A 10,528-nucleotide genomic window follows, 5' to 3' on the forward strand; every position below is an offset into this window, starting at 1 on the left:
GGAAAACTAAAGTCATTAAAAAAATTAATTAAAATTAATTGAAAACTAAAACCTAAATCAATATTTAAAATAAAACTAAAATAAAGAACAAAATCATAGATCATATTAACAAATTATTGCCTTTAAGATTAATTACTATTTCTAAATTCAAAATTAATTGTTAATTTATAATAAATAGAAAAAATCATAGCTGGAAAATAAAGTTATCAAGAAGAGGGTGATAACTTTTTCGACAAGAAAAGTTCATTTCCACGAATAAAGTTCTCACACCAAGCCTATTGACTTAACTAGCAGTTGCACATTTTTATACATGCAATGATGAGCAAATAAGAATTTGATACACAAAACTTAGAATTTCTTGAAATGGTATATAATAATTCTTAGGTAGTGAGGTGTTCTTGAAAGCTATGCTTGTTCATATCCCTATCAAAGTTCTTAAAAAATACACCTATGATTATTAACAAATCAAACCATCACTACTTCTAACTATTAAGTCACTATCAACTAGTGTAAAGACTACCCCTGCAAAACCAATGCCACATCAACAATCTCCATAAAAAAGTGGAAACATTCAAGGAGAGTCAAGGTCAGTATGCACATTGACTAGTCAATAATTATAGTTTCCATTAAATTTACAAGAAATAAATATACAAGTATGACAAAGAAGATAAAATAACAAGTTCTAAAAGATACCATAAACCAAATACCAGATACTAGTATGTTATCAACATGACGACCAAGCTGTTAGAGGAGCTCTAGAACCTGCTCAAGAAACATAAGGGTGAGAATATCGTATGAGTGCTTTACCACCCTATCACAAGGTTGTTAAGCTTCCCCAAAATCTTTCTTGACATGAAAGATATCCAGCTCGACAATGATGAAGACTAACCAAGCAAAACTCTGTGTACTAATGGAATGTATGTGGCAATAGCATTAAGAATGCATAAGTGTAAAAAAATATTGCTTGATAAAATAGTATAAACAAATTTTCCTTAATTTTCATTCTCTTGTCATATTCTTATCTCGAGCACTTTAAAATATAACATGGCTTATTCAAACAGGGGGTTACATAATATTATGCATGCATACCCATCAATATACATGGATAAAAACCCCAAGAGCCATTAACTTATATCAATCAACCACATCATTAAACTATAACCCTTTACATATTTTTAATAAGGTATTTGACATACTATGCCAGTGCAACCAATACATTTACCATTGACTATATGTGTTACCACAAGACAATATAAGTATTGTATTACTAAGATCATAGCTCTCAAAGCATTCACATGGATTTTTCAAAGAGTAACAATTAAAAGAGTCATCATAGATTTTACTCATATATTGAGCCTTATCAAAAGTTATATGTGTGTAATTTAAGCACCTATATTCAACCCCTCCCCAAATTTAGAATAAAATAAATACACATCAAGTATAGGGACAAATTCTATTCTTAAAACTAGTCTTTTAATACATAAGAATTCAAGAAAAAAAACCTTCAACTTTCAAAAGAGGGAATAAAAAGCAATTAGTGTTCAAGAATTAATTCCAGCTATAAGTGTGATTGTCTAACATAAATACATAGTATTCCATTGCTTTTTTTAATCCAACTTAGTTCCATTAAGAATCTTTCACATTTAATCAAAGTATCACAACAACAAAATAAATTAGCTTATCAATTAAGGATAATCATTTTCCTCCCAAAGACTATATAATCAGTTGTAATATCAAGGTATTCCATGCAACTAACATATCACATTGTTTTTATTTATTTCTTCTTACAACATATGAATCTAGTAGATTACTCATCCACCCAATGAGAACTTTATTCCAAAGCAACTGCTCTTACAATTTAATACACTTAGTTTTAGCAAGATGTAATTATTAACAAAATTATAAAATTTCATTCCTTGTCCCAAAATCCAACGTTTAAATATTGTGCAGATTTAAGTGAGAAACCATTTATCTCCATAAGAATTTATGAGTGACAAGTCTAGATTATTGGGGGGGGAAATGGTGTGTAATTAGTAGTACAACCAACACATAGTCTAAGTTTGATATGACACACCCAAGTCAAGACATATCTTAAGATGCCACTCACACTATGCCATATGTTGAGAACAACTTGTAAACATACTACATATTTATCCAAGTTCGCATCTACTCACGTTATTTGAAATCAGGGCAGAACATTCATTAATAAAGAAAAAAATGATTCTAATTCTCTATTGGTTATAGAATTAAATTTCCAAGTGGATGGTTGAGAACATTTGCTTTGGTTTTAATGCACAATTATATGTATCTACGTAATAGGAAGAATAATATTCTCATGTCAATGGCATTATTGTCAATGTTTCTAGATTTACATACAACATTTAAGCTATAGACTAACAATTGGAAGGTTCTTAATTGGCCAACAAACAAGGCTACAAAAGGATGGCTTCCTCTTAAATTATCTTTTGATCTGATGAACCAACTAAGTCCTTATCTATTCAACATCTAAACAAATTATTTTCACATGTTCATACAAACTTCTTAATGTTATAGGAGGTTCTTTCTAGCCAACTAACAATCTTTTCTTCCTAATTCTTCTAAACTTCTAGGACATGCGACTACTATCAGGAGGAATTTTATTAGTTAAAATAAGCAACCATAAGGCATCCACTACTGAGGAGCTTCTCCTCAACCTATGCTTCCTAATGAAAATGACATTCATAGAATGGAGAAGTTTTAGATAGCATTGGGGAAAAACTACATGGCAGAAAATTGATTGTTTCTCCTTCAATATTGGTTCACATAAGAAAATAAATCTTGAGTTGTAACATTTAATTTAGGTGCAGGTCGTAACATTTGACTTGCTCAATACATGGATTGAGCTTTCACAACAATATTTGGGGATTTCCTAAGACTAGAGATACATTTATAACAACAAACCAAGACAATTACTCTGTCAAACATGCACCCTTTCCCAAATATTTTATCTCATTTGAGGAAAACATTTATGAATTTAATTTAAATTTCTATTTTGTGTGTACTAATGTCATGCTCGGGCATCATCAAGAGTGATTCAAGGATGAGAATAAATTATACAACATTAGGATTGTGAACAAAGAACTTGGAAGTTATATGAAACTCCACTACTGCATATCTCCTCTCTACAGTCACTTTTGTCCTCCTTAGTTGAGCTTGTGCAACACTCCCCAGTTTCCTCCTGCTCAAGATTTCCCAATTTCTTTTGTAATATCCCATACTTCTTTCCATCTCTCTTTCTCTGCTTCTCTAGCTTTGTGTTCTTTCTCTCTATTTCATAACCATTTTTAATGATCCCTCAGTTTATTAGTTCTTACTACATTCTCAAGTAACTGACACAATTCCTATCATTAGAAACTCATGTAACAATTCAAATTTCTCAATTATAATATATTTAAAGAAATATTTTTAACTTTTCTGAAAACAAGTTCTGATAAAATACACATGGCAACAATAATACCAATTAATTTGATATGATAAAGTGGGTCATGGCATCCTTCCCCACTTAGAAAATGCATCGTCCCAATGCAACGGTATATGAGAAATTGTGCAATCGTGTCCAAAGACATTCAAGAAAATCAAATTAATAGGATACAAAAATTTAACTTTCATCACTCACAAACATGCATGTAACTTCATTCAATTATATCAATAATATTGACTCTCGCCTACTTAACAAGGTCAACTTTTTCATTTCCTTCAATGAAACATACTTTTCATTTGAATGCATTATGATAAAATTAGTACAAAACTTTTCAAAGATAGTACTAACACAGATTGGTATAACATAGTTGAAAGAAAGATAAGCACACACTTGAAGTAAATACATGTAATAATTGTTGAGCTCTCATTTTGCACGATGCTAAACGACAAGAATTCTTGTAAACTCCTCTCTTGAAAAGTTGATTTTGTGAATCAACTCCAAGGTTCCGAGCGATCTTGCAACCTACTAGAATTCGCTCAATTAAAGATAAATGTGAACGTTCACAAGGAGGCCTTTGCTGGTTCGTTTTGATTTTGGATGAAATGAAGAATCTGCACATTGTTTCAAAAATAACACTAAAGAACTATGTTTTTGTATTTTTATGTTTTTTTATGAATGCAATCTAACTATGCAGCTAGTATGAAATCCTATTCTAACAAGGGGGTTAATAAAACAAATAACAAGAATTTTAAAGCAAATAACATGAAATTCAAAGTAAATAATGTGAAATTGAAATCCTAGTGGACATAAGCCACAAAAAACAACACGTCTACGAGTTAAGCTTTCAAAGAAATCGGTAGGTAACCCATGGAAGTAGGAGCAATGCTTCCTCAATTCCACTGATGCAATCGTCAGTGAGAAACTTTAATGATCTTATGATATTTCACTCTCCATCAAATTGCAAGGCCATGGAAAGTGCGCTCATGCAAGACAAAGAGTTATTCAAGTACAATTCGATGATTTCTTCTCAAGCTAGATACATCAGCAGAATTTGTAAAATCGTAGCAAACACCAAAACTAAAAGATCACACAACCATAAACAAACCAATAAACCTTTGGCTTAATCACAATTCCATGAACAAAATTCACAAAAAATATGACACATCTAGGCAAGAATTACCACACTCCAAGTGTGAGCATCAAAAGCACAATTTTGTTGCAAAATAATGGTGGCCCCAATTACATATTACAATGGAGTATTTATAAGAAATCGTCTCCTCAATTTTTGTTGAGAGTGAGAGATATCCTTCATGCAATAAAATTCTTTTAAATAATAAAACAAACTAACAATTTAACTGGTGCTTAGTAGGACTCCATCCATATTTTATTCATTAATTGGATGTATGAGTCTTTACATGTTAAAAAACAAAGAAAGTATGAGAGAAAAAAGGATGAGAAAGCTTTGAGTCAAAGTGAAAGTGTTTGGAAGTGCTAAAAATGGAAGTTGATGCTTCATAGGGCATTTGTAGGAGTTAAACTGTCATCAAAATGCATTTCTGATGCATGGAAAGCTCTAATTTTGGAACTGGAAGTTAATTGTCGACAGAACTTATGGAAATGCACACCTGCAAAGCTGTGGAGTTGTGAATCTGCAAACCTGCGCACCTTAAATTTTACTAAGTGTCAAAACTAAAATTCTGGCATCTGGGTTTTGTTCTTCTTCATCCCAAAGCTATGTTTGGATGTTTTCCAATGAATTTCTCCATAATCTCAATAATTTTAGCCACATTTGATAAATCTAAAGCCTCATATTTTTCCTTGACCTTGTCAACAAAATCCTCAAGTTTGGTATCCAATTCTAACAAAGCTTCTTCAGTCCTGAAGGCTTGCCGAATATCTTCGTCATCAGCAACTTCCACAAAAATCTTCTTAAAATTCTCTACCACTGCCTCTACAGGCAACAACTTCTCTTGTTCCTCATCTTCAAAAATATCTAAGCAAGCATCGTTGTAATGCTTCTTTACTTCCAAAATTTTCTCTTAGGCTTGGTCCTTAAGCCTATGGATCTCTGCATGTAATGTTTCCATTACTTTATTACTATCCACAATTTTCTCTATCCAATCATCAATCATATCCAACTCTTCCCCTATATATACATCTATGAAAACTCTATACCTTTGCCCTTTTATGGCTTGCAAAAGTTTTAAGTCCTTACTCCAGGCCCTTACTTCATCCATAATGCTAAAGTCCTACTTCAAAATTGCCACCATTTTATTCACGTTCTCCTATGTAGTATGCAGTAACTTTAGGTTCCCCTAAATAATCAAAATGCCCTTCTCTTCAAAACTTTCCCACCACTGTTGATAGGCTTTCAAAAATGGGTCTGACTATACACTTCCCCCTTCCCTGAGTATGGTATTCAATGTCTCCTCAGGGTGCTCAGGATCTAGAGGACCAACTACTTTGGCCAAATGCCCCTTTAGGATCTTGATCTACCTTCGAAGTGTTTGGAGTTTAACCTATTCTTTCTCCATGCTCTTGAATACTTCCTTGATTCCCATGGTTACCATTAATTGGGTTGTATCCCATGTGGGTCTCCCAAGCATGACCTCTTTGATTTGATAGTCTTGGGGGCTAAGGCTTTCTGCATCTGTATCTTTAGGAGGGGCAGTCACTTGAGAAAACAATTCCTAGTTTTGTGTATTATTAACAAAGGCTAATGGTCTTGCCTCATGCACCGAGGACTCAAGCTTATTCAAAATCTCTACAATCTCAAATATCTTCCTCAGTAGCATAGAATTGAGGTCTGGTACTCCTCATTATTTATTTTCAGAGCCATCTTGTGATGTGCTCAGTCGAAGACCTACCTCTCGAGGACGAAGGGGTGTGTTCTACTACCTCCTTCCCCTTATCACTCCTCCTCAGAGTTTTTTCCTATTGTGAGGGCTCTCCTCCTATGGTCTCTATCTTAGTAGAAATTGCAGCTTGCACCTCAGTGTCTTGGGAAGGTGGTTGAGAATATTTCACCATTTGTCCCTTTGACACTTTATCGATCACCATTCGTTTTGGTTCCTCCCCTTGTGATGGTTCCTAAAACTGTTCCTCTTTTGAACTCTGGGGTGGAGGAGTAATCGAGCCTTTATCTACCACCATGAGTTGTGGTGGAGATGGGGGCATAAGATTAGGACCTTGTGAATCTGGTGGCATCTGCGTCCAGTCTTCTTGTTGAGGTTCACCTGTAGGGGTATCCTTGATCTTATCCCGAACTAGCTTTGTTCCTACGGGCATAAAATCAAAATCTGACATTTTAAAAATGTCATCACCCTCTTCACTTTTCTCATCCACCCACTATTGTACTTCATCTTCTAAAGAAGAAACTTCCAAGGGTCCTGCTGGGGTGGATGGCGATGTACCTATGACACTCTTTCTCCTTTCTTTCTTTGTGGCTCTAGCTAGCTAAGTTCTTCTCTGCAGGGGTACCTGTTCTTCTTCATCTATCTCCTCTTCTTCCTCCTCTTCTCCTTCTGGAATGGTCTTAGGAACAGACACAAAATGCATCATTCTCCTAGTCACCCTTTGCCTTTTCTTCATTTGGATTTTAATCCTCTTTCATTTTGTGGAGGCAGAAGGGGATGCTAGCTCTTCTTGTGAAGGAGGAATGGAAACTTGCTGACTCTCTCTCTCTTCTAATTGGCTAGGCACAAAGGGAGTCCTGGACTTGAGCAGCTCTAATATCCTCAGACCCTTATACACTCTCCTCCTACTACTGGGAAGGTGCTTGCACTTCGGCCTATTCTGTTTCAATCCTTTGAGGGGAGGTCCTCTTCCTTTTATTCTTTCCCTTCCTCTCTGGAGGATGATAGTATCCAACTGGGTGGTTGAGTTGGTATATTGTCTCTAGCCTGATGGGAGATTGAGCCACAAAGGTAGGAATTGTAACTTTCTTCCCTCTACCTTTCTTTGGATGGGCTTGTGTGTGAAAGATCATGGTGTCAGGAATTGGATCAAGTTGAAAAGGCTTTTTGATCCAATCCTTCGTCATTCTAACGACATGCCTCGCCCGATGATTAATATCATCGCCCTCCTCCCTGTCAACCTTGATGTTCATGATGGGTCTCTCTCCTATTTTGTCCGAGTTGAATAGGGGGTCCAGCAGCTCCCTAGAATCTTGTTGCCTTATTTCCTCTAGGATGTTCAGTTTGAGAGCCTTCTCCACTAAATACAAAGTCATCCTACAATAGTCTCTTATGTAGACATCATAGTCATTTGTTACATTCATCTAATGGTCTTCAATGGCATCTTCATGGTGGAACTCCTTGCCAACTAGACTCTCTACTTTCCTGAAATTATCAAAATAGAGCCTAGGGGAATTGTACTCCTTGAGGGGATAATTCTCTCATTCCCACTCAAAGGATATAATATCTTGCTTTCGTTTCACCTAGTATGGTCCTATGACCAGGGGCCATGTCCAACAAGGTCTTCGTTGTCTCTTTACCCTCTCATATGCAAATTCAATCTGTCGTGCAATCTCCAATAACACCAATGTGTCACTTGGATATCTAGGGAGCTTCTTGGGGTTGACAGTGGCACCAGCTACCCATAGATATGTGAATGTCTTAAATTGGATGAAGTAGGCCTCGAGAGTTGTTATTTGCGCTACTGCCTCATAAGATAACCTCTTTACATAATCACCTTCTATGAATCGAATGACCACAAAAATGAATGCATAATTCATGATTCTATACTCCTTACTCTGTGTTGAGAGCTTCTTCCTCACCAGTTGAGGGTAGACAATGTAGGGCTATGCATTAGGATCCTGCATACTACCTCTTTTGTACAAATCAGGGTAGTTTTTCGCCCTTGTTGCAAGTAGATATACCATGTAAGAAGTCATATAGAACTTCTTTTTGTCTTTAATTGCCCCCAATTGCTCACACAAGTTTTCACTTAGTGTGGTGGCCTAGTCTAGTGGCATCCTCGTTGTCTTGATTGTCTTAATGAAATTGACCATAAAAGCATTGAGGTGGCTAGCTACTGGTAGACCCATGACTCTACTCAAAAGAATGATGTAATAACCAATATCCTCCTTCATATACCCCCTAGTCATGTCCACCTTTCCTGTGAACCTACCCAAAGAAGTCTTCTCAATGAGGTAGGAGGATTGGATGATTTTCGTCGCCTCTTTCTGGTGTTCCCTATACCACCTCTCTGTTGCTTCATAGGAGAGTCTTATGAACTGATCCGCCCTTGGGAGATGGAAGACCCTTTCAATATTATCGAGTCATAGATCTAATACAACTTTCCCTATCACACTCTTAACCACTCTCTCTTCAAGAATGAAATGTTGTGCTAGTGCCATGATCAACTCTGCTAACTGTACTGATACTAGATGTGAAGCCATGCTTACCAACCCAGAATGAATCAAAGAGGATACTAGAGCAGATCTTTCCATGGGTTTGTTGCAGATTCTGAGGAACTCTGAAATTTGTATGTCCTAGATCGATATCTTTGATTTCTGCATGATCATCATGGAACCTCGATTTCGATGGCACACCTTAGAATTTGAACACAATAGGATTTGGTGCCATTTTCTCTCTAGATGTGGATGTCATTTAACCTGCATGACACACAAAAAATGTTTATTAACTCAAAAAAAAGTAAAAAAAAACATTTAATTCCTCTTTTATTTAATGCAAAATAAATAAGGTGCACTCTCTTTTATTATATATATATATATAATTATAATTATTTTTTCAAGGTGGTGTGAAGCACGTAGTACAACTAGCACGTAGCATTCCGCAGCACATGCATGATGAAGTGCACGATGCTAGGGTTATGAGGGCACAACATTGCATGGTGTGCACACACATGGTGTTGTGCAGCGTGTGAGGAGTTGTGAGAGTTGTATGTTTTGCGTAGTGTGCGAGTACAAATTGTACACCTGATGTAGTGAACCTAGTGAGCTCAAAAATGCAGTGCACAAAATGCAAAATGAAAAAAGTTTGGGGTTTTGGGGGGAGACGGGGTTTTTTATAACCCCACTCACCCATGGGGTGCATGACGCTCCCATATGCAAGTGTGTGTCGCACACCACTGTGGGTGTTGCAGACCCCGAGCCTCATATGTGGTGCATGGGTGCGCTCTCTCTTCTTCTTCTTCTTTTCTTTCAATTTTTCAATTTTTTGAATTTTTCAATTTTTTTTGGTCTTTTCAATTTTTGACTCTTTAACATTTTTGGGGTCTTGAATTGTGAATTTGGGGACCCGAAAAAAAATAGGGGGTCCCCATTCCTAGTAGGGAATGGGGCATGCATTGTGGAACCACAACAATAATCAATTATTTCAAGAACATATTCTACATGAGTGTGTGAATTCCATTACCACTCTATAGTTTTATAAGGTTAGACTATGTCTCTCTGACAATGTTCCCCCTTTCTTATGATGTTGTTCCCTCTTTTGCATTATAGGAACAACACCAAAATATCAGTCCAATGTATATAATAATTCAAAGCAATTTTCAAATGAAATATCAAATCAAATACTCAAAATTAAATAACATATTACCTTTAAATCATATGGTACCACACACATACCCGTTCTTACTTATCACACCTTGACATCACATGGATTTTACCTTGCTAGTAGATACACCATATCTACTTCCTACCATACTCATACATAAACATTCACAATAATTTTAGCTCATTCAAAATGTATATAGTTCAAGGAGATAACATTTCAGTTATTTAAATATCAAGAGTCAACATTCCTTTAAATTTGTGATTTCCTAACTCATCTTTAATCACCTCTTGATCACGAACAACATAAATAATCATTTTTATGGACCATCTAACTGTTGGAAATATGAGGTAGGTAAGGTTACTGAGAGGGGGGTGAATTAAGAACCAATAAAACTTAATCTTATTTAACCAATTAATCCTTCATATAATATTATGATCTAATTGCATGCATGAAAGAAATAAAGCAAATAAACATTCATAGCAATTTGACATTAGATATGGTGACCTAGAAACCTTCCAAATAGAAAGTAAAACTGGTGTGGGTATGA

The sequence above is a fragment of the Cupressus sempervirens genome, chromosome 2 (genome assembly GCF_028749045.1).
Source record: "Cupressus sempervirens isolate cs-2001-9-10 chromosome 2, ASM2874904v1, whole genome shotgun sequence".
Classification (NCBI taxonomy): domain Eukaryota; kingdom Viridiplantae; phylum Streptophyta; class Pinopsida; order Cupressales; family Cupressaceae; genus Cupressus; species Cupressus sempervirens.